This window comes from Epinephelus lanceolatus, chromosome 13 (assembly GCF_041903045.1).
Source record: "Epinephelus lanceolatus isolate andai-2023 chromosome 13, ASM4190304v1, whole genome shotgun sequence".
In the NCBI taxonomy this organism is placed as follows: domain Eukaryota; kingdom Metazoa; phylum Chordata; class Actinopteri; order Perciformes; family Serranidae; genus Epinephelus; species Epinephelus lanceolatus.
Window position 1 is genome coordinate 1627553 of NC_135746.1, and position 24793 is coordinate 1652345.

The window sequence follows — 24793 nt, forward strand, 5'->3', positions numbered from 1 at the left end:
TAGCCTTAGTTCTTTTTAACCTGTTGTTGCTGCTGAGTCAGTTTGACATCCTGGATATATCCTTCAGACACACACTGTAGACCCCTCTGTCTGCTGCTCTCTGGAATCACTCTTTCATTTGCCCAAAAATATGATCATATTTCTTCAGGGAGTGCAGTTAGTTACAGTGTGTTCTGTATATCAGTTGTGACTTTTTCTTTTTAGCCATTAACTGATCTACAACTTTACGTTAGTAATCTGAATCTGCAAAATAAACTAGAATCTAATGTTGTCAACTAAATGTGGTGGAGTAAGAAGTACAATGTTGGCTTTTCAGATGTGGTGGAGTAGCTGTAATGATTGTATTAGTACTTAAGCTGTGTTGCCTTTGGTGATAATTCTCTGCGAGTTCGCCACAACAAACGACTCCTTTCACATTTGGCGTCATCATTTGATCTATCTTCAGTTTAAGAATATTGATTAGAGTAGCTTTAAAGCTTTAACTACCAATTTGTGACCAACTGGTCCTTTTACTCTAATCATATAAAAGAGCACTTTGAAAAATCTGTGTGTGTATTTGTGTCTCCAAATGGCAATTTATAATACAGCTCTTTAACGAGACAGAGGACCGAGGAGCCCAATTAAGCGTGTCAAAGGGAGAATGGATAAGGGACACAAGAGCAGAATAGCTGCAGAGGAAAGGAGAGGAGAGAAACATCTGGAGAGACAGAGGAAGACGAGGGAACAAAAGAACATGTAGAGACAGAAGGATGAAGGTTAGACAAGAAGACAGACGAACAGCAAGAGAGCTACAGATGGGAAGATGATAGAGAGATCGGGAATAGCAATTAAAGAGAGAGAGAAGAAGCAGAAGGAGAAGGGGGGTTAGCGCCCCGAGGTCGTTCCTTTCAGCAGCACTAATTTAATTGGCTCATTTAGAGGGATGTGGGATGCTTCCTCTTGATTGGTTGAGTAGGCAGATGATGCCCACAGAGACAGGAAATACAGGAGGGGGCGTTTAAACTTTTAACACACACATGCGTACACACGCAGTCTCACAGATGGACATGCACACACACAGTTGTACTGGTCCATAATAGATACAGTACATTTGCTCACTGTTACACACACACACACACACACCCACACACACACACACACAGGCATAAACATGCAAATCAGTATGTGTGTGTGAATTATTATGGTTAGCACACACGTCCATTAGGACACAATAGAGGACACGCAAACGGGCACAAAATTATACAGACGCTGTGTACACATAGGCATTTTATTTTTAACTTTCTCATTCACACACACACACACACACACACAGATGAGCTCATTCATGCATGCACTGTAGTTTATTAATGAGGACAGAGACCAAACATCTTCCTGCAGTGAACACAGCATCAGCTGGGAGTGTATATTTACTGGTGTGCTGCACGCCACAGTGTACAGCACTTGTACATTGTGTGTAGTTAAGAAATGCAGACATCAAGGTGTGTGTGTGTGTGTGGTGAAAAAGCTTTTAGTTTGCTGACTCTTAAGAGTCGGATAAGTCCCACTCAGGGACAACAAACGCGCACACAAAGCACTAAACGCACACACACAGCTAGTTGTGTGACCTCTCTGTCAGTCTACCCACGCTCGCTCGCTATCTGCCCGTGGATGCATCCGTCCACAAACCTTGAGAATGTCTTAATTTCCCACGAGTCTCTCTTCCTCTCTGTCTCTGTGTCCGTCCGCTCCTCCTGTCCTCCGGTTTTCATCGCCTACTAACACTTGTAATACAATCACATGAACCACTATTTCCCTCCTTACTCATTTAATACTTGTGTGTATGCTTGATTAAAACTGAGTGTGTTCACACAAACTACTTCTCGGAGACTTAAGAGAAATGATACATGTAGAGCACGCCTCTTTGCACCTAAACATATTTGTCTAGCTTAAAAACTCTGTAAAAAAGTACAATACTAGATACTAAAGGTGTCCTTGTATGTGTTGGTGGATGATCAACAGGAAGTGTGTTAGATGTGTTAGTCTAGTGTGAGAAAGACTGATGGAGGGAGAGTGTTGTTGTGTGACTGTTGATCTGTAGTCATTCATCATCTGTTGTCTGTTTGTCCCCATTCATAGCGCTCTGTATCAGTGTGCGTTATCTAAATGTTACAGTCCATAGATTATTTTATTGTATGTGAGTGTCCAACAGTCTTATGGCCAGGGGGAAGAAACTGTCCCTGAATCTGGACGTCCTGCTGCGGATGCTGCAGAACCTCCTGCCAGAGGTCAGCATGGTAAAAACAGTCCATGGTGGGGGTGGGTGGGGTCAGAGGAGATGCGTTGGGCTCTGGTCAGGCAGCGCTTATGCCCAATGTCCCGGATAGAGGGGAGCAGGACCCGATGATTTTCTCCACTGTCCTCACCACTCTCTGCAGAGACTTCCAGTCAGAGGCCTTACAAGCCCCAAACCAGACAGAGAAGCAGCCGGTCAGCAGACTCTCGATGGTGCCTCTGTAGAATGTAGTCAGGATGGGAGGGGGGAGTCAGGCTCTCCTCATCCGACGCAGGAAGTGCAAGCGCTGCTGTGCCTTTTTCGCCAGGGAGGTGGTGTTGAGGGACCAGGTTAGTTTGTCGGTGATTTGCACTCCCAGGAACTTTGTGCTACTGACGACCTCCACCGCAGTGTCATTGATGAGGAGTGGTGTATGACTGGGCCGAGATTTGAGGATGGGACTCAGAAATGTAAAAATATAGTGCCAGATCATAAGCACACATCCAAGAGAAGCTAAGGTGGGGAAGAGTGGTCAACTTTGAATATTGAGTTTACAAACTGCAACTGACAGCTCCTGCCTGTTCTGCCTACTGACCTGTTGTTGGTCAGGAAGAGTTTTCAGTGCGAATGCAATGATTGGTCGGAGTATTCTTAGAGCCATATGAGAATGGTATAATTATGAGTTTTTATTTCTGGTGGAATTCACTTACATTTTAGTGTGCCATTAGCTTATTAATAGCATTTAACCTTAATAATAATAATAATAATAATACATTTTAGTTGTATAGCTCTTTGTATAGCGCTTTCCAAAACACTCAAAGACACTTTACAAAAACAGAAAAAAACAACATAAGAGCAGCAAAACACAGTTAAGAGAGGGAATCGGGATTGAATGCAAGCTTGAACAGGTGGGTTTTGACCAAAGATTTGAAGGAGTTTAAGTCTGTACAGTTACGGATGTGTTGGGGGACTGAGGGGGCAGCAGTGGAGAAGGCTTTGTTCCCCCAGGTTTTGTGCTCAGTCCTGTGTGGTAGAGAGAGGAGATTTGCATCAGAGGAGCGGAGGCTGCGGGAGGGGGTGTGACGGTGCAACAGGTCAGTGAGGTAAGATGGGGCCTGGTTATGGACGGCTTTGAAGGTGAGGAGAAGGACTTTGAACTGAATGCGTTGAGGAATTGGGAGCCAGTGGAGGTTCTGGAGGACGGGCCTGATATGGTCGCGAGAGCGGGACTGGGTGAGGAGACGAGCAGCAGAATTCTGGATGTATTGTAGTTTATTTAGGACTTTAGAAGATGAACCATACAGAATGCTATTGCAGTGGTCAAGTCTGGATGTTATGAATGCGTGAATCAGAGTTTCAGCAGTGGAGAAGGTGAGTGAGAGGCAGAGTCGAGCTATGTTTTTTAGATGGAAGAAAGCGGTTTTGGTGATATGATTAACGTGCGGTTCAAATGAAAGGTTGCTGTCGACAGTGACTCCGAGGTTGCGTAGATATGGAGATGGAGAAAGTGTAGAATTTGTAACATTAAGGCTGAAATCATGGATGGTTTTAGTAAGGGAACTGGGGCCGATTAGGATCATGTCTGATTTGTCACAGTTGAGTTGTAGAAAGTTAGTTTGCATCCAGGATTTTATTTCAGTGAGGAATATAAAAGTGTGGAGCAGACTGCTGTAGTGATGGATTTGGTGGTGATGTAGATCTGGACGTCGTCGGCATAGCGGTGGAAATTTGAGGCCATATCGGCGGATGATGTTACCAAGGAGGAGGGTGTAGAGGATGAAAAGGAGAGGACCAAGCTTAGAACCCTGTGGGATGCCTTGGGACAGAGGAGCGGTAGAGGAGGTACAGTTATTGATATGGATGAATTGCTGTCTGTTGGAGAGATATGATCTGAACCAGGAGATAGCCATGCCAGTGATGTTGTAACAGGTTTTAAGACGAGAGAGGAGGGTGGAGTGGTTAATCGTGTCAAACGCAGAAGTGAGCAGCATGAAGAGGATGTTGAGGTGTCCAGAGTCAGCAGAAAGCGCAAAATTTCCCTTTGCTTTAAACGCCACCATTAATGATGATCTATCAGGGTCTTGAAGGGTTGTCCTATATCCTCAGGGAATACTTTAACCACTACCCCTTTTATCTCTGTTCCAAGAGGTAAGGTGGCATTCGAAAATGAGAGGAAGGGGTTAAAAATAAGAAATGGGATGGGGCCAAAAAGTCAGGACATCTCAGTCTTTGCTGCATTAGTTTTGATCATTCCCCTTTAACCATTACAGAAGTGAAATCACTGGAGTACCCCTCTAACATTCATGTCTTATCACCCAGGCAAGATATCCACAGATGAAACTGTTCATAGCAGGTGCTAATGGGGTCTGTAATTTGATTGATGATATAATTTTCCACAACAGAGATACAGCAGCAGCAGCAGCAGCAGAGAAACAAAAGATAGCACTAACATGACCAACAAATAACTGAGCCAGTACTGCACTGACAGTTTTATCTATTCTCTCATTTGTACCATTGTGAACTCATAAAGGCTCTCTCATTAGCAGCTCTCTCCACCTGCACGTCTGAGTGGCACTCACTGAAGAGCGTGTGAAATATTAACACCGTCGGCCTCTTAGCTCACAGTTCATGTTGGCGCTCTCTGCTAGTTTCTACTGTCATGTCCTCACAAAGGGGAGAGAGTACAGAGAGAAAGGAGGACACTGGTGGGAGAGAAGGAGGAGGGGATCAGAGGCGTACAGTACAGCGAGGAGACAGATACTGGAAAAAAAATATGTGAGAATACATGAGCAGGGGAGAGACGAGGGGGCAGGCAGTACAGGCAGAGAGGAAATAATTGAGAGGCAGAGAGGAAGAGAGGAGACAGGGATGATGAAGGTGGTGACTGAGCGTGGGGAGGAAAAGAAGATACCACAAGAAAGAAAAGAAACTGATGGGTGGAGAAATAGAAAGACGGAGACTGTATTTAGAAAGGAATATGGAGCAGATGCAAAGCCCACCGGTGACTCACCTGGCGCTGGCACTGTGTGTGTGTGTGTGTGTGTGTGTGTGTGTGTGTGTGTGTGTGTCTAATGAGCATCGCTGCGGAGGCCTTGGGTTTCTGCTAAGCACCATTAAGGCATTTTTAGACATCCCTACATCACTGTCAACTTAATTTGATACTCAGGCAAACCTGCAGTAAAAGTAAAGGCCATTAAACAGTTGGCAGCCTTCACCTCACTCCAGCAGTTCAGTTTCACATATTTAAGCCCTGATGCAAAGAGGATATCTGCTTTAATGGTCAAAGGTTTTTACAGAAGAGAACAAACACATGTTTCACTTGTTCCTCCGACATCTTTAAAAGTTTGGCTTGTTTGCACAGCGTGAACAGTGACCCTGAAGCCATGTACCATGAAGCAGTCACCCCTGAAATGGAGTGAAGAGAATACAATGTAGAGACCTAAAGTCTTCTTGGTAAAAGTTTTACTTTGATGTGTTCAAGACCTTCTGCATTGTAAGGTAATACATCACTGAGCAAAACCTTGATAGGATATTTCCATGAGCAGATCCTTCATGTGAACTATGTGGGTTTGCAGCAGCATAATTAGCTCATACGTTCTGGAGTTGCTCGAGGATATCAGATTATTGGAGCAATATTTTTCAGACCTTATCAAGAATTATACAAACACATATTGACTTAGATGTTTTGATGGCACTTCTGCAATTATAGACTCTAACACTGTTAGAAAAAAAACTTTATGGTGTCATTTGTTCGCCTACTGGCACGAAGGTTGAGCTTACTCGATTGGAAACAGAGAACTGCACCAACACATTCAAATCTAATGAAGGATGTAACCGAACATGTGGAACTAGAGAAAATAAAATTCTCTCCGGTTCTTATATCGGTATTTTTTAACATTTTGGCTTCAGTCTTTATCATTCTGCAGACTCTCACCTGCGCTCTGTGCCAGGGCTGAACTCCTCCACGCACGCACATACACACACACACACACACACACACACACACACACACACACACCACGGACTAAAGTCAGTGGAAACAAAGTGAAGATAACGCGAATATTACTCGAGTTGACAGCAGCTACGCTCATGAGTGTAATTGCAATTAAACGTTTGCGAGTAAAAAGACAGTTCTTTATCAATGCACGTGTTCAGCAAGCATGAACATGTAGACAGCGCTATTTCATTCTGCTCTGTCCACAGTCTCTCAAGGACAGCACGCAAGGTCGGCTGACAGTGAATTGTTACAAACACGCTAAAATGGCAGCTGTCTGTATGTAGTCTAAATGTTTAGCTTAGTCGAGACTTACCTTAAAATTGGGTAAATTAATTTATACTAAGCAGTTGGCTGAGACAATCAGCCCCTTCTTTACCAGTGCAAATGTTAACCTGCACACAGTGGATCACATCAGCAGAGAGGGAGCAGGACAGAGGACAGGAGGAATGACTAACACTGGGTGCGGTTACATGATGGCTTCTCATTCAGAATGAAATAAATCTGAATGAAATCATTCTGAATTAAAGTCTTTCCAGGTAGTTTACATGAGAAATATTCATTCTGAATGAAGGTTTACACAGAGATCAGTTTAATCGCCTTTATTTGGGTCCATGCAAGGTTTGGGGCAGGGAAGGTTTCTGATTGGATAGGGGGCGGGGCGGATGTTACATGTTTACGTTTACCGGAAGAAAACACTGTAGTCCTCGCTCCGGATAACAAGATGCGTAACGACGCCGTTCTTAGTGCCTTTTTCAGGCTTGTTTTGCTTATATTCTTGAAGCAGCAGTACGACAACAACCTTGTTCTGCTAATGCTTCGTCTGTTGAGGAGGAGAAGGGAGGTAGAAGGTCCAAGAAGGGAGATAGAAGACTGCTCAGGACCATCTCTTGTTTTTAGAAGCTGCCATCTTGTCGCATGAGCGCTATATACGTCATGGCGCCAGAAGGGCAAGGAAACGAGCATGCGCAGAAAGACTGGAATGAACTTAAAGAGGAATGAGTGTATACAAGTGTGAGAAATTCTTTCATTCGGAATTAGAACAGAATATTCCAGCTCCTTACATCAGATTGAATTTTCAATGGCATTGGCCATTTTCATTCTGAATTAGGTGTTTACAAGATCACTTTTAATAGGAATGAACTTTAATTACAAATGAAAAGGGAATTAAACTGTCCATGTAAACGCACTCAGTGACTGATAAATACTAAACCTCATCCGTCCTACGTCGTAACCTGTTCTGTGTGTCAGCGAACAGGCGAAGCAACATGTTACTTGCTTGAAAAACCGCTCACCCTTATATCTACATGTGGAGTGGGTACTTGTTTATGGAGATTGCCACCATCACGGCCATGTCTCTCTCTTGCAGCTCAGAATAGACAAATCAAACACTGGCTCCAGATAGGGCCATTCATGTCTTTGCATTTTCACATTGGCCTCTGTAGTTAGAAGCTCATCTGTGACCAGCACTGTTGGAAAAACGGAACTAAAAATTTTGCAAATTTTGTTCCATCTCCAACCTGTTGGAGATGGAACAAAATGCAGCCCTGGCAATTTTCCTCTGGGCCGGTCCGTTGCTATCCGATAACACGCCCACACCCACCCAGGGCATGGTAGACTTTGTCAATTCAGGCATACATTCAACTGTATCTAGACAGGATTTAGGAACACGTCAGGAACACTCAAAGCCTGCAGCGCAATAACTAGAAATACATTCACCTGTATGTCATCAACACAAGTTATACAATACAGGACGCAAGTACACTATCAACTCCAACACAGCACATTAAGACAAACATTCACCTTCATCTCAACAGGATTTACAGTACAAGAAGGTTCAAAAACAACAGCACAGTAACTAAGGGGTTATATATTGCTGATAAACTCTGAGAGGGTGATGCACTAGTGCCCAAAGCAACGGTGTGTTATTCAGAAAGAACAGAGCAGGATTTACAGCGCAGATACACTCGTCTCTTCCTCTCGTAACGTTGACCTGTAACGTTACTCTGCTGCTATCAGCCTGCTGCCACTCATCTGTCCACGTCTTTATTTCATTCATTTCCTGCTTGACCTCTGACATTACATGATGAGCCAGTCCACTTGAAAGGGTGGGGGGGAGGTGACGATGGCTGGTACCATTTCACCTGTCTTACAGTATAGGAAGGCTTCTGACCACTTTGGGACCCTGTAACCGTTAATCAGATGGGCTGTTCCAACATGTGTAGATGCAGTTTTGATGATTGATAGTGGTAAGTGTTTATCTCACTGATTTGCCAGTTAAGTGCTTTAATGTAAAGCTGCAGCAGTGGGAAATGTTTAATGATTTATTTACATTAGCAGTAACTTAATACAGCATTTTTCTGTGAATGTTGCCCTTGACACACACAGTTCATAACACTGCAAATACTGCAATACTTTCACAGAGAGTAACAGACATTTATTTATATGAAAATCTTTTACATTATTGGCACCTTTGAGATGGTCAGGTACTGTGTCACGACACACAATCAGAATCACAACACAATAACTAGGTGTGGAATAAACTGTACACCTTCAGCTTTAGTCATTTGGGGATTCAGAGTTTATTCAAAATCTAATAAACAGTGGAAATGTTTTTATTTGCATAATAAAAAGATGAAAACTCCCTCCGAGGTAAGAAAGGTGCCTCCAGCCGAGGAGCCAAGAAGCTCAGATTTTGGAGAGGAAACAAAGTTTTGTTGTGATGAATATTCACGATTATGATAACACAATAGTCACATTTGTAAAACTGAAGCAATTTTTTTGAGTGCAGGTAATGACAACTTAACTTTGCAGATACACACAGTGTCTAAAACATCTCCATCATCTTTTCTATTTTATCACTTCCTCAACCACTGCAACAGACCTCGGCCACTGCAAGAATTGCCACAGTATTATTTCCTATTTACCATCCCACATGTCAGAGGTAATGCAGTGAAAGTACCACTGTCAACACTGATAACATTTGTGCTTCTCTTAAGAATTGCTACATGTCGACAAATAGGAGTAATGGGAGACATGGGACAGTGGCATGCCCAGAGGAGATGACACACACTGAAAATAATAACAAATAATGGGTGTGGGCGTTTTGACATGCGTCACACAGTATGCTGCTGCTGTGTGTTGCCCTTCAGTCCCTAACATGGATTAAGCTCCAGAACTCCTGCCTCCTACACTTTCTATAATGCAGCTTGATACCATCTTTCCTCAGACTCACCCTGTCTGGGAAATGGCCATTACCTCTAAAAGGGTATCTCTATCAATTATTATTATTAACAGGTTGTAATGAGTGCTACTGCATATGTGAAAAGTTGCATAAAGTCTTGAGTGATGTCACGTGAGTCAGTGTCAGTTTGGGCTGAAGACTACAGGTTTGAATATGAACACAATTGGAGGGAGTTAGAAAGACATGAGTTTACCAGACCTCTGTAGCCCGCTCCTCATCTCAGCTTGAGGCTGAGGCTACATTAGCTGCTGGCAGCATTCCACACCCAAATCTCTGACCAGACTGTCAGTGGTGAAAGCTGCATTATGGGTAAAGTATGCGGCAGGACGAAGAATGTGTGAAGTGAAAAAGACGGTACGTCTTGTTCTGCTGCATCATTATCTCCGCCAGGCATGAGTGAGTGAATAAGTGATTCAGGGAATGAGTGAGTGATTGTGTGTTTCTGTCTGTCTGCAGCTAATCTCGCAAACTACTGGACCCATCAGCCTTATATTTTGTGTGCGCATCTATGACTGAATACTCATGGACCTCTCATGGTTGCGGTGATTGATAATTGTTTAAAATCCTGTTTGATTGACTGATTCATGCTGTCATTGACTGCTGACTCCTCACTCCTCTTAACTGGCCGGTTGAGTTTTCCTCAGATTGACTCGGCTGAAAACATCAAACCTTATCATCTTTCGCAGGCCATATTTTTGCCTTTGTTGTGGCTCATAAACTGACATCCATAGAAAAGTTTGGTCTTATTTTTAACTGGAGCATCTGCCGATACCCTCATGATAAGAGATTATTTAGTCCTTGCTTTTGTTTGCTTCTCCACCATCTTGACTGTGAGGGAGCTGGGAGGAATGATTCCACCAGGCAAAGCTCTCTGTGGTCCATCTGCGACCCAGTTTTGTTCCGTCTGCTGCACAGTGTTGGACCACACCAGGTGCATTTCAGAAAGGATTTGTCTTGCCTGCCTGATTTGGGGATTTTTGATTTGGTCATCCATCCATCCATTTTCATCCGCTTATCCGGGGCCGTGTCGTGGGGCAGCAGGCCGAGCAAAGCACCCCAGACGTCCTTCTCCCTAGCAACACTTTCCAGCTCCTCCTGGAGGACCCCAAGGTGTTCCCAGGCCAGATGAGATATATAATCCCTCCAGCGTGTTCTGGGTCTGCCCCGGGGCCTCCTACCAGATGGACGTGCCTGGAACATCTCTAACAGGAGGAGCCCAGGAGGATCCTGATCAGATGCCTGAACCACCTCAACTGACCCCTTTAGATGTGAAGGAGCAGCGGCTCTACTCCGAGCTCCCTCCAGATGTCTGAGCTCCTCCCCCTATCTCTAAGGCTGAGCCCAGACACCTCACAGAGGAAACTAATTTCCACTGCTTGTATCCACGACCTCATTCTTTCAGTCACTACCCAGAGCTCATGGCCATAGGTGAGGGTTGGGACGGACCAGTAAATTGAAAGCTTTGCCTTCTGGCTCAGCTCCCTCTTTACCACGACGGACCGGCGCAGCGCCTGCATCACTGCAGAAGCAGCCCCAACCTGCCTATCCATCTCACGCTCCATTCTACCCTCACTACCCTCATTGTAGCCTGTAGCTCTAACTGCCTCTCTGTACACGAAGCTCACGTGTTTGCGCTTGCGTGAGACTGTGAGACATGGGCACCACCTTCATGTGTGTTCACGTGCTTTTGCTGGCCTGCACAGAGAGGCAGTCAGAGCTACAGGCTACAATGAGGCTAAAAACAGAGTTCAAATGAGGTTTTTCCAAACAACTTTTTATGTCGGGGCTTCAGGACACTTGGATCACTACGGAGGAGCAGTATGCTACCTCCTCTGCCCTTGGATCTCTGCAAGTGATGTGAGGACTCTAAAACTTCACCTGAGCCTCCCTCGACATATGGGTGAGTAGATAATGGCTGAGTTTTCATTTTTGGGTGCAGTATGCCTTTAATGGCAAAAATAATGCGACAAATATCCATTCCAGTGTTTCCCTTATAATAATTCTGGGGTGCAGTGAACTGCAGTGGTGCACCCCAGTGAGTCCATGAAGAGACAAGTGTCTGTGATTAGTTCACGTCTCTAAAAACAGCAGGACTGTGTCTGTTATCTAAACTGCTGGGGTCAGTAGAACAGATGAAGTGAAGATGATGTTGGGTTAGAAATAGACTCAGTCGTGAACAGCATGCCGGATTTGGTGTTTTTATTTCTGGTGATTTTATTTTTTCTGAACTAGACCAGAGAATATTCGTTTAAAGCAGAGTGGTGATGCTGTTTTGCCCTCATTCTTCTCCGTGTTAATGTAAACTCATCTCCTGCACTGTTGTGCGGTGGATCTAATTTATTCCGACATGAAGAGTGGTTCATGTGGAGTTCAAAAAGTACCTGACAGATATTTAAGAAAAGTTGGTTAACTGTAAAATATTTAAAGAAACGTTAGAGTGTTGCATTTCAGAGAGGATTTGTGTGTGGAGGTAAGGTGGTAGAACGAGTGCTTAGTTGTGTCAGCACACACACACAACACACCACACCCCACTGGCCCATCCGCCAGGCCAAAGCTGTCAACCTGGAGGAAACACTGGGAGAACAAAGCAGAATCGATGGAGTACCCTTTTAAACTCCATGCCTCCAGTTTTTAAGGTTTTCTGTTGAAAGTTATTTCATAGTGAGAAAGGTCAGGAGTCCCTGCACTGTAAATCCAGAGAACGTGGCACATGAAACAAACAGGATTTACAGAGCCGTTTCTTAGTTTAGACACTAAAAGCTTTAAAGATGAGGCTGAAAATGTCAAACCCAGCTTTAGAACTTGAAAGCTGTGATTAATACAACAGGCTTTTGCATAATGCTTGTATCACTGAGTGCACGCTGATCTTGCCTCCACCGTCACGTCACCACACTCCCAGTGGAAGGAGTCTCCAGGCCTACAGTACGTCTTACATTATTACTGCCGCCTGCTGTGTGTCCTTCCTTACTGCTGTCGCTCTTTCACAGTGATTCCTCTTGAGACTGATGCACAGCAAAGCAACAGTGGAGCAGGTCAGCGAGCGAAGGCCTTTTCTCTGCCTATATTTAGAGCAGAATAGAAATTATTAATACAGTACGCTACATTGTTTTTATTCCCCAGCAGACAAATCCAGGTCAATTGCATCAGATAAATTGTGGTGACCTTACCTGATCTGTCCATTATCACTGTGGGAGCAGCAGCCAAATTGGATTAACCCCAGGATTACAGCTTTATTTCACTGTTTTGATGTTTCTTGTTTTTTTGGCTTAATATAATGGCCGGCTGTTATGGGTTATATTGTTTTTTAAAGAACTCAGTTTGTGCATGTGTGAGTGAGTCTACTCTTCAGGCAGGGGTCCAGAGCACATCTCGGGCTGCTATGGCAACTAGGCTGGCACCCCCACTGCTGCCTCATGGCAAGTGCACAAACACACAGATAGATGCACGCTGGAACTATCACCACAAGGCTCCTTCAGTGACACACACCACAGGGAGACTCAGTTTTCTGCTTAATTACACCAGAGCCAGTGCAGAGGGGGCGAGGGACGACTCGGAGAGGGGTCAGCATGACAGAAAGACAACATGACAGATGCGCCCTGTCAGATGAACCTGTGGCCACATTTAGGAAGGAAATGACCTTTGACACTAAAGACTTTCTTCTGCTCTGTAGCAGCGACTCTGGAGACACATGAATAGAATAACTTCCTCCTTGGCATTCCTCGGTGAGGGGTGGAGTAAAAACGATTTGGACGTCTCATCAGTTCTTGCAGCACAGTTTGCCGTCTGGAAAGTAATAAGAAATCCAGTGTGATAAAATAAACATTTAATGTTCCTTTCCTTATCAGAAAATATGAATAATAGAGCACTCGTCGCTCTAGAAACCAATATGTTACTGACTTGGATGACTCACTTCCATTACTAATTCAGAGCTGCTCATCCCAAACCACGATGCGTTGTTATGATCCGTGGCAGCTGTGCTAATGCAGTTCGCTCTCCTGGCAGTCATTCTCCTCTGCTAATCTGCAAACCATTCAATTTACCCTCCAGATGTGTCATAGTAATTAGTCTGTTTATTAGCTGATTATGTCAGTAAACTGCCCACATCTCTGCTGTTATTACTGGCAGAAACACAAGGGCACAACACACACGCTATGTTGTCATTTCATTTTATTATTTTTTATCTACAAACACATAAACAAAAGAAAGAAAAATACACACAGAAGGAAACCGTTTTCATCACCAAGAGAGGTAAATGCATGAGTGAATGTATGAAAAATAAATCCTCTCTCTGCCTCCTGTAACAAGGGAGAGCTCACCTGTGCCTCAGGGCTTCAAAGTCATTCCTTTCTATTGATGTGGATAAATATGTGATCTACAGTAGGTGGATTTATCAGTGGTAATTTTTATCTGTGTACCTGTGTGTACTGTGTGTACCTGTGTGTACTGTGTGTACCTGTGTGTACTGTGTGCGTCGCTGCCACATTAATGTGTCTATTACAATCTTCCTTCCCCCATTGTTGAAATAGATTGATGAATAAATTCAACACAAAACAACAATTTTGAACCTTTTTTTTTTCTCTGTTCCTCTTGAATAGTGTGCTTTGTTTGCCCAGAATCTAGACTGACAGGTTCTTTGTAGAGGGTTATGCAGGCAGTTTCTGTAGCTGAAATCTCGGATCCCATCAGCTATCAGTGTAATGATAACAAGCCTCTGGGGGTAGTGTGCAGTATTTTGGAGATCCAGAGTAGCCTGTGGATACAGGGTGGTGTGGGTCTTTAACAAGTCTTAAAGGACCAGTATCTAAAGCCCAGTTCAGACCAAAAATTTGCGAGAAGACAAGTTGAAATGTGCAACTACTTGCAATGCGCTGTTCTGCAACGTTCTAAAAACCTGCCAGCTCACAGCAATGCAACTAGATGAGACGGAGTGTCATCTCTAGTCAACAACTCTCTGTACTTCTGTTCTGATTTGCAGCTTTTCAGGTTTATTTTGTGGCTGAATATAATTTGTAGCTTCTTAAAATATGAATGAGGATAGTGATAGTGAGATACTGGCTACTAGGGCTGCAACTAACGATTATTTTCATTGTCGACTAATCTGTTGATTATTTCTTTGATTAGTCGACTAATTATTTCATCGAAAAACGTGTTAAAATGTTGAAAAATGTCGGTCTGTCTCTCCCAAACCCCAAAACGATGTCATCTAATGTCTTGTTTCGTACTCACGCCAAAGGGTTTTAGCTCACCGTCATGGTGTGTGTGTGTAAAGCTGCCAATATCTGAACATAAGAAGCTGCAGTAAGAGTATTTTGGGTACTTTTATAGTACTTTCGTATGAAAAATGACTCAAACCGAGTAGTCGACTACTAAAATAGTCAGCGATTATTTTAATAGTCGATTAGTTGACTAAACTGGCTACAGCTGCATTCGAAAAACAAACAAAACGAGCATGACACCATCAGCCGGCTTGAGTCGGGCACAGATGGCCAGTTCACGCCGCTGCAACTTTTCTCTGTAACGTTCTAAAATGGTTTTGTCTTGTCGCGACTCAATGATCTGAACTGGGCTTGACATTTAGGGGGATTTAGTGGTGAGGATTGCAGATTACAGCCAGCTGAAACTTCTCCCGGTTAGGGTTTCTTCAGTGTTTGCTGTTCAGGAGGTTTTTACCAGGAGCTGAATTATCTGCAGAGGTCTCTTCCTCTCCAACACAAATTGACCAGGTGATTAAAACCAGTAGAAACACTGAATAAAGCAGTTTCATGTCATAAATCAGTGTTTTTCTGATGCTGTTTGGCTCGTCTGATCGCATCATTAGACTAAGGTGTTGCAAGCCAGCATGCTATTTTTTTGTGTGTGTGTTCTTGCACAGAGTATCATCAGTGTCATTTCACCTTACTGTTAATTTTGGGCTGACGTCAATGTGTTTACCTGGGAGTATATTTTCACTTCTGCTGTGTATTTCGCAAGGTTAGTCTTGAATTCCATTTAAAGTGGCATTAGAAAGGCCAAAATAAAGTATGAAATTTCCCCGTAGACATCCTGTGATATGTGGGCCAAGACTTCCTCTTCTTCAGTGTGGCAGTCATTTCGGCTAATCTCTATTCACAGACATCTGTGTATGAATGCAGATATTAATTTTTTAAAAGCTAATGTAAAGCTAAGTCATGGTTGGACAATAGCCGATGGGTTCTGCATTTCAGCCTCTCCACTGTTTACCTGCTGTTGAAAAGTGATTTGTTAATACTACTGAGGACTATGAATGGAAACCAAAATGCTTGCGATACCAAAGTCTTGTGCCGTTGCCCACAGGTTCTGCATACATATGCAGCTCTCTGTTTACAGAGATTACGTCTTTGTCCGTACAGCTGTGGTGGTTTTCACTGCTCAGTGTACTGCACAGTTCTTATTGTGTTGTTTTCCAGACTGCTGTTTCTGCACCTTGAAATGTGAAAAGCCTCACTCTCTCTCTGCATGTTTTCCTGGGTAAAGAGACTCATAAGCAGGTGTCTGCAACAGCAGATATAAAAGCTTTCATAATATAACTACATGTTGAATAACAAGTGGTCTTTTGCAAGCTCAAGGATAAGCCTGCTCTTGTTTTATATATTTCATTTTCTCAACAATGTAATGTACTTTTATTTGTCTCCGAAGTTCATATTTTCATTGTCTTGTTATTTATTCATTTACTCACTCGCACATGCATCAGTGTGTAAAGATGTCAGAATGATGCAGCTGCTGCAGCACAGTGCCCTTAGCAGTTAAAAGTCTGGTGTCTTGCTCTGTGGCACCTTTGGGGTGCCCAGGAGATGAACTGGCACCTCTTCAGCCACCAGTCCACACTCTGTGTCTGGTCCATGCTGGATTGAACTGGCGGTAACCCTGTGTTTACCAAGCCAAGTCCCTGCAGACTGAGCTGCTGCAGCCAATCCCATGAAAAGACCAAAACAGACAATTTATTGTGTCTTACATTACTTTCTAAACACTCTCTCTGCATTCAGTTAAAAGCTCAGTCATGCCTACTGGATACATAAATCTTGAGAAACGACGTTTTTTAAAAGTGGAATCAAATTCACTCCGGTCCGCCCAACATTAACACAGCTCAAAGATGAAGTTAATAACATTGATCATCTCATTATAATGCAATGCAGTGTTGTGCTGGGAAACCTTTGATCCTGGCATTCGTGTAGATGCCATTTGACAAGCAGGACCCACCCCAAACACTGTTGCAGACCAAGTACATCTTCCCCATGGCAACGACATTCCCCGATGGCAGTGGCCCTGCCACCAGGACAGTGTGCCGTGCCACACCGCAAAGACTGCTCAGGAATGGCATGTGGAATGTAACAGAGAGCTCAAGGCATCGGCCTGGCCTCCAAATTTTCCGGATCTGAATCCAACTGAGCATTTGTGGAACGTGCTTACACCCCAGAGGTTCTGTAATGTTGCCTCGACAGATCAGAGCCAAGTTCGACCCTTGATGGGGCCTCCTTGGATGTGCTGTGGTGTCTGGCACCAGGACTTTGCTGGTGGATACTTTGAATCCCATGGATTTCGAGGTGGATCGGATTTGTTTGGCACATTGCGGATGCTCAATCAGGTTGGGATCTGGGGACTTTTGAGGCCAGATCGACACCTTGAGCTCTTTGTGACATTCTACAGGCCGATCCTGAGCAGATTTTGCAGTGTGCCATGGTGCATTGTCTCCCTGATGGCAGGGGCCACTGCCATCAGGGAGTGCTGCTGCCATTACAGGGTGCATTTTGTCTGTAGAGGTGTTTCGGTGGGTGGTGCTTGTTCAGTGGCATCCACATGAATGTCAGGACCATAGACTGTATATGATAATGGACAAAGCTACTGTGATGTCACTCATTGCTTGGTGGACTGCCGTTTTGCAGCATTGAGTTTGGCATTTTAGCCATCTTGTTGTTTTGGAGCCAGAAGTGGGGGTTTGCTCTGTTTTGGAGCCAGCCTCAAGTATCTATTCCATGATCTGCAGTTTTTGGCACTTCTGCATTGGCTTCATTATTCAGTCTCAGAGGTTGGTGCTTGGTCAGGACCCAAGGTTCTCCAGCAGAATATTGCATTGTTATTTACTTCATTTGTCAGCAGTTTTAATCATGAGCTGATTGGTGTATAGTTTCATTTTTAGCCAATGAGCAGCGTGGCTCCAGGGACGTCAATTTTAGCATGTTAGCATGTTACCCTGACTTTTAGCACCACCATAAGGTTGACATTTGTGGTTTTAAATTAAATGTCCCAACAAAGATTTTATGAACTGCCATGCAGTGTTGGTACAGATTCATGTCCCCTCAGGATGACTTGTGATAACTTGTGATAACTGGTGAGTCTGCTGCAGTCCATCAATAGTAATTTTCAAAGATATATCTGTTCTCTTGTGCATATCATGTCAATCTGCAGAACACTGCAAGTCTGTGAGTGTCTCCAAAACAATCAGTCCCTCAGCTAGCTGAAGTGTGTGACACAGCAGAGGAGGTGAGAAGGCACGAGCTGTCTCTCCGTAACACATCGGCTCGCTATTGAACAGACACCCAGATGATGCAGAGTGTTAAAGCACATTTGTGTGCCCTGCTGCGTTGTGTCCCTCAGAAAGACAAAACCGAGAGGTGGATACACCACCTGTCGAAGCATCGAGGATGAGGGTGCATTTAGATTCTCTGGATTTACTTCTGTGCACGCAGTAAAACATTGGGAACATGTAATTCAATTGCTTGCATTACTCAGCCATCTGGACGGACGGGAGATGCACTTAGCAACCAAAATGTAGTTACAGGAAGTCCAGTGTATCCCAAGTGCCTTTGTGCCCTTTGCTGGTGTGACTTTGCTGCAACATCCAGAGAAAAAGACTTGTTTGTGATCAAAACTGTGATGTCTGTAGGGTCATGAGACATTACTGTAAAAGAGACACAAGGTCAGTATTGTATCATAATGTCTCCTGGCAACAAGATGCTCCAACATTGTGTGATTAAAGTTACAACACTGAGTGTTTGAGTGAACTGCTGAAGGCAAGACTATTGCTTTTAAAAGACTGAAGCATTTCATCTCACATTCACTTTAAAAGCTCAACAAAGAGAGTGAAAGAAAGCTTCAACAGGAGGAGGTAATTTTAGTTTACTTGCTTAATGTTAACAAGATGCGACATCATCCATTTCTGCTGCCTAAATATGTTTCTTGCCTTCAGAAAGGGTTAGGATTATCATTGGTGCCCTCGGTAACACAGAGGATGAGACAGCATCGGCAGCCTCCTGCTTTTGAATTGCATTAAAAGTGTGTGCGTGTTTATTCCTTTGTGTGTGTATATATTTGCGTTTGAGAAGAAGCGCGAACGTATGCTTTCATGTAAGTAAAATCCTTGTGTGTGTGTGTGTGTGCATGTGAGTGTTGTTCACACAGAGCTATGGAGCATATGATAATGACGATGACTCATCCAGACCTTTCCTTAATTCGTATGCAGGAGACAAAGAAAGGAGGAGGAAGAAAGTGGAATTAGTGATGAGGTGTGGGGTCAGACGGTGTGTTGGTACGTGTGTGTATGTGTACATATACCCAGGAGATGCTGTTGCCTCCCACTGACCCATGAGAAGAGCTCCTCCACGTGAATCCTTGTGTAGGAATCAGTACTGGCAAAACACACTCATTAGGACAAAAAAAACTTTCAGTGAAAATACAATTTATTTTGGACACTGACCCATAAACTGTTGGGAACCAGTTAATGAAGCTCTCTGGCAAGACTCCTGCTTTCTTCAACGCACTCTGTCTGTTTCAGCACACGTGTGATGCTTCATCGTTCACATGTGTTGCATTAAAGGTAGCACAGAAGATGTTTTAACGTCATTGATAAATGTAATAAAAACGACAGTTTCTTTAAGGAAGCTGACAAAACAGACCCTGAAACAGAGATGTTGAGCATCTTGGAGGCATCATATCAGCTCATGTGTCAACAGACAATAGCAATGTCTTCACATATTCAGCTTGTCAATATGTTAAAGGTTCATTTCACCTTAAATCAGAAGTTATATTTTTTCCTCTTACCTGTAGTGCTGTTTATTAATCTAGATTGTTGTGGTGTGAGTGCTGGAGACATCGGCCGCAGAGATGTCTGCCTTTTCTTCAATATAATGGAACTAGGGATGTTACCAATAAAATACCATTATCTGACAGTAACTGACAATGGTTGTTTGAGTTGTATGATGCTGCCAAGGCAATGCTATGATGTTGCCCTGGGAGATGACTACAGCACCTCTCAGCAAGTCGGTAACCAGAGGAGCACAGTAGATAAGAGACAGTCCCCCATTACGGTCCCAACAAACTCACTCTGACACTGAAATGGCTTGTCTCAGTTGTTACACTCATTAGGTCAGTGGTTCCCAACTGGTGGTGGTCCAAAGTGGGTTGCTGGTCCATTCTGAATGGACCTCAAGTGACTTCCAAACGTGTCACGTTTGTATAAAAGAAAAAAAAAAAAAAAAAAAAAAACCACACACTTTATTTTTAAGTGCAGTGAATTTCCAGCAAAGAGCCCGTATTTTTACCAGAGACAGCAAACTAGCTCAAGGACGTGGCCAAATGCTAGTATGACGCTGAGTATATTAAACTGTGTGGATCTCAAACTAATGACTAAGGACAAATCTGGACCCCATAGCTGGACCAGTTGGGAACCACTGCATTAGATAACTGTAGCCTTGCTATGCTAACAGTTAGCCCTGTCACTGAGTGTGTGCGGGGTAGGCGGACTCTTAACATCCTGGCTTGGAGCTCACACTCCGGCAGCAATAGAGTCCTGCTAAACAGAAAGGGAGAGAGGCAGAGCCAACACCGGGGCAAGGAGGCGCTGAGTGAACCAATACACTACGTGAAGCTCTACATTAAAATAAGATTTCGCCCACTTTAAACAGTAAAACAACATAAAGAGTCATGTTTGGCCCCCAGCGTGCATCGATTGTTAAAGGATAACTTCAGTATTTTTCAACCTGGGCTCTATTTCCCCATGTGTGTGTGTGCGTATGATTCATGGGTACCACTCGTTCTAAAATTGGTTCAATATTGAGGGAGGCGGATGCATCCAAACGAGCTAAAACGGTAGATATGGGGGCAAATGCGTCCCGTATAAGTTTGCGCATTACTGCATCTCCCTCTATCAATTATATTGTATAATTATGAATTTCTACTGCTGAAAAGGAAAATAATCGAACATTGTTTATATAACATTACCTCCACTGTGTCTGTAGCTCTCTCTACTCGTGGGACAGCCGTTTTCTTGAGGAAGAGGTGTTTCGGGATTGGATGTCTTCTCTTCTTCGGCTGGCAGTAATGTTGGGAGAAGTGAGCACTGCAGACCTAATGGTCTGCAAGGCACAGTGTCTGGACAGGAGTGTTAGCATCCATTTGTAGCACAACTAGCCAAAACTTCAGCATCTCGCCGTCCGACAAAGGCAGCCTATGAAAGCTGTACGGGGTGTTGCGCGACATCCTGTTCTTGCAATTCAGATAAGCACAAACACGAACCATTGTTTTCAATCGATGCAGTAAAACTCTCAGCTGTACTCCGGGACAACCAGTGCCACTCTGAGCGGCGCTCAGCATGGCTCCTCCGTTTTCTTCCGGCAACAATCAAAGCTCTCGCGAGATGACGTCACACAGCCCAGAGGTAAGGGAAACGTTAATCTGAACCGGTCAGTGGCGAAAAAAAGCACTTTTAATGCGCAAACTTATACGGGACGCATTTGCCCCCGTTACTATTTTAGCTCGTTTGGCGGCTGCTGGCTGCATCCGCCTCCCTCAATACTGAACCAATTTTAGAACGGGTTGTACCTATGAATCATACGCACACACACACACATGGGGAAATAGGGTCCAGGTTGAAAAATCCTGCGCTTATCCTTTAAGCTCACCCAGCACCAATGAGCTATTCAGTGTAACAACTCAGCCAAGTAGGACACCATTAATGTTTATATCTCGCACTACCACAAGCCTCTCGTCAATAAGCTGATGCACACTTCCTTCTGCACAGTGCTTCAGTTGGTGGGTGTAGTTCTCGTTTAATCTGGACAGACAGTCTCAAAACTTATAAGAGGGGCCTCCACAATGCCAGAGCAAACTATTACTCAGCATTAATAGAAGAAAACAAGAACAACCCCAGGTTTCTTTTCAGCACTGTAGCCAGGCTGACTGAGAGTCAAAGCTCTATTGAGCCTTGTATTCCTTTAGCCCTTAGCAGTAATGATTTTATGAGCTTTTTTAATGACAAAATTCTAACTATTAGAGGCAAAATTCATGACCTCCTGTCCTCAGATAGTACCTATCTAACCTCAAACACAGCTGTAAGACCTAATATATATTTAGATTGCTTCTCCCCAATTTCTCTTCAAGAATTGACCGCAGTGATTTCTTCATCTAAATCATCAACGTGTCTCTTAGACCCCATCCCAACTAGGCTACTTAAGGAGGTCTTTCCTTTAGTTAACACTCATATATTAGATATGATCAATATATCCTTATTAACAGGCTATGTACCACAGTCTTTTAAGGTAGCTGTAATTAAACCTCTCCTAAAAAAGCCCACCCTGGATCCAGAGGTGTTAGCCAACTATAGACCAATATCTAATCTTCCCTTTATGTCAAAGATCCTTGAGAAAGTAGTCGCAGACCAGCTGTGTGATTTTCTCCATGATAATAATTTATTTGAGGAATTTCAGTCAGGATTTAGAGTGCATCATAGCACTGAGACAGCACTAGTTAAAATTACAAATGACCTTCTGATTGCTTCAGACAAAGGACTCATCTCTGTACTTGTTTTATTAGATCTTAGTGCGGCGTTTGACACAATTGACCATCAAATTCTGCTACAGAGACTGGATCACTTAATTGGCCTAAAAGGTTCAGCACTAAGCTGGTTTAAATCTTATTTATCTGATCGTTTTCAATTTGTTGACGTTCGTAATGAATCATCCTTACGTACCAAAGTTTGTTTTGGAGTTCCGCAAGGTTCTGTGCTCGGACCAATCCTATTTACTTTATATATGCTTCCTTTAGGTAACATCATTAGAAATCACTCTATAAATTTCCATTGTTATGCGGATGATACACAGTTGTATTTATCGATGAAGCCAGAAGAAAGTAATCAATTAACTAAACTCCATAACTGCCTTAAAGACATAAAAAATTGGATGAGCACCAATTTCCTGATGTTAAATTCAGACAAAACTGAAGTTATTGTTCTTGGCCCCAAACAACTCAGAGACTCTTTATCTGATGACATAGTTTCTCTAGATGGCATTGCTCTGGCCTCTAGCACTACCGTAAGAAACCTCAGAGTAATATTTGATCAAGATTTGTATTTTAATTCTCATTTAAAACAAACCTCACAGACTGCATTTTTTCATCTGTGTAATATTGCGAAAATTAGGCCTATCCTGACCCGAAAAGATGCAGAAAAATTGGTCCACGCTTTTGTTACCTCAAGGCTGGATTACTGTAACTCTCTATTATCAGGTAGCTCTAGTAAGTCCTTAAAAACTCTCCAGCTAATTCAGAATGCAGCAGCACGTGTACTAACAGGAACTAAGAAACGAGATCATATTTCTCCTGTTTTAGCTTCTCTGCACTGGCTCCCTGTAAAATCCAGAATTGAATTTAAAATCCTACTGTAAACTTATAAAGCTCTAAATGGTCAAGCTCCGTCATATCTTAGAGAGCTCATAGTGCCATATTATCCCACCAGAACACTGCGCTCTGAGAACGCAGGGTTACTCGTGGTCCCTAAAGTCTCCAAAAGTAGATCAGGAGCCAGAGCCTTCAGCTATCAGGCTCCTCTCCTGTGGAATCATCTTCCTGTTACGGTCCGGGAGGCAGACACCGTCTCCACATTTAAGACTAGACTTAAGACTTTCCTCTTTGATAAAGCTTATAGTTAGGGCTGGCTCAGGCTTGCCCTGTACCAGCCCCTAGTTAGGCTGACTTAGGCCTAGTCTGCCGGAGGACCCCCCTATAATACACCGGGCACCTTCTCTCCTTCTCTCTCTCTCTCTCTCTCTCTCTCTCTCTCTCTCTCGCTCTCTCTCTCGTATCCTATTACTGCATCTTGCTAACTCGGCCATTCTGGATGTCACTAACTCGGCTTCTTCTCCGGAGCCTTTGTGCTCCACTGTCTCTCAGATTAACTCATATCACAGCGGTGCCTGGACAGTGTGACGTGTGTGGTTGTGCTGCTGCCGTGGTCCTGCCAGATGCCTCCTGCTGCTGCTGCCATCATTAGTCATTAGTCATACTTCTACTGTTATTATACACATATGACTATTGTCACACATGTATACTGCCAGATATTAATACATACTTTCAACATATTGTACCACAGTAGCCAGAACTATAACTATAATATTATTACTTTCAATAATGTTGTTGTAAGCTACTGTTATTACCTGCATCTCTCTCTCTGTCTCTCTCTCTGTCTCATTGTGTCATGCAGATTACTGTTAATTTATTATGCTGATCTGTTCTGTACGACATCTATTGCACGTCTGTCCGTCCTGGAAGAGGGATCCCTCCTCAGTTGCTCTTCCTGAGGTTTCTACCGTTTTTTTCCCCGTTAAAGGGGTTTTTTTTGGGGGGGAGTTTTTCCTGATCAGCTGTGAGGGTCATAAGGACAGAGGGATGTCGTATGCTGTAAAGCCCTGTGAGGCAAATTGTGATTTGTGATATTGGGCTTTATAAATAAAATTGATTGATTGATTGATAGTTCAGGAGAAGGAAAATAGTTCCTACATGAAACTGCTCACACCAAAGTCCGTGGATTATCTTGAGTAACCGAGTTATGATAACTGGAATTAGACATTGATGTTTGAGTTTTTCAAATGAATTTTTTGGCGCTTTGAGCACCACAAGCTGAGTGACAACTAGTTCCATTATACTGGAGAGAAGACAGACATCTCTACAGCTGATATCTCCAACACTCTGCAGCTCACACCAAAACAATCTGAACTGATAAACAACACCACGGGCAAGAGGAAAATTTTATATTTTTGGTTTTGGCGTGAACTGGCCCTTTAATATCAAAACATTCTGAGACATTATTACTATGTTGCTCAGTAGCTAAATTCCTGAAATCAAACCTGCAGTCATCATCACATGGTGAACCTTGTCCCAGAGAAAATAAATAAATGAAAAGCGACACAGCACGTGTGAGATTGTAGCAGAAAACAGCATTGCACTCATTGTAAAGTCCACCTGAAATCACATCTAGTAATTCCCTTTCATTTTGTCATTTCAAGGTGGAAACAGTCTTTGG

At 43.4% G+C, this 24793-nt stretch overlaps 1 long non-coding RNA gene across 1 annotated transcript in view; it reads left to right on the top strand.

Moving 5' to 3' along the window:
• LOC117270596 (uncharacterized) overlaps positions 1-24793 on the top strand; it is a 112227-nt gene that overhangs the window by 61341 nt on the left and 26093 nt on the right. The gene's annotated exons all lie outside the window — the stretch shown is intronic.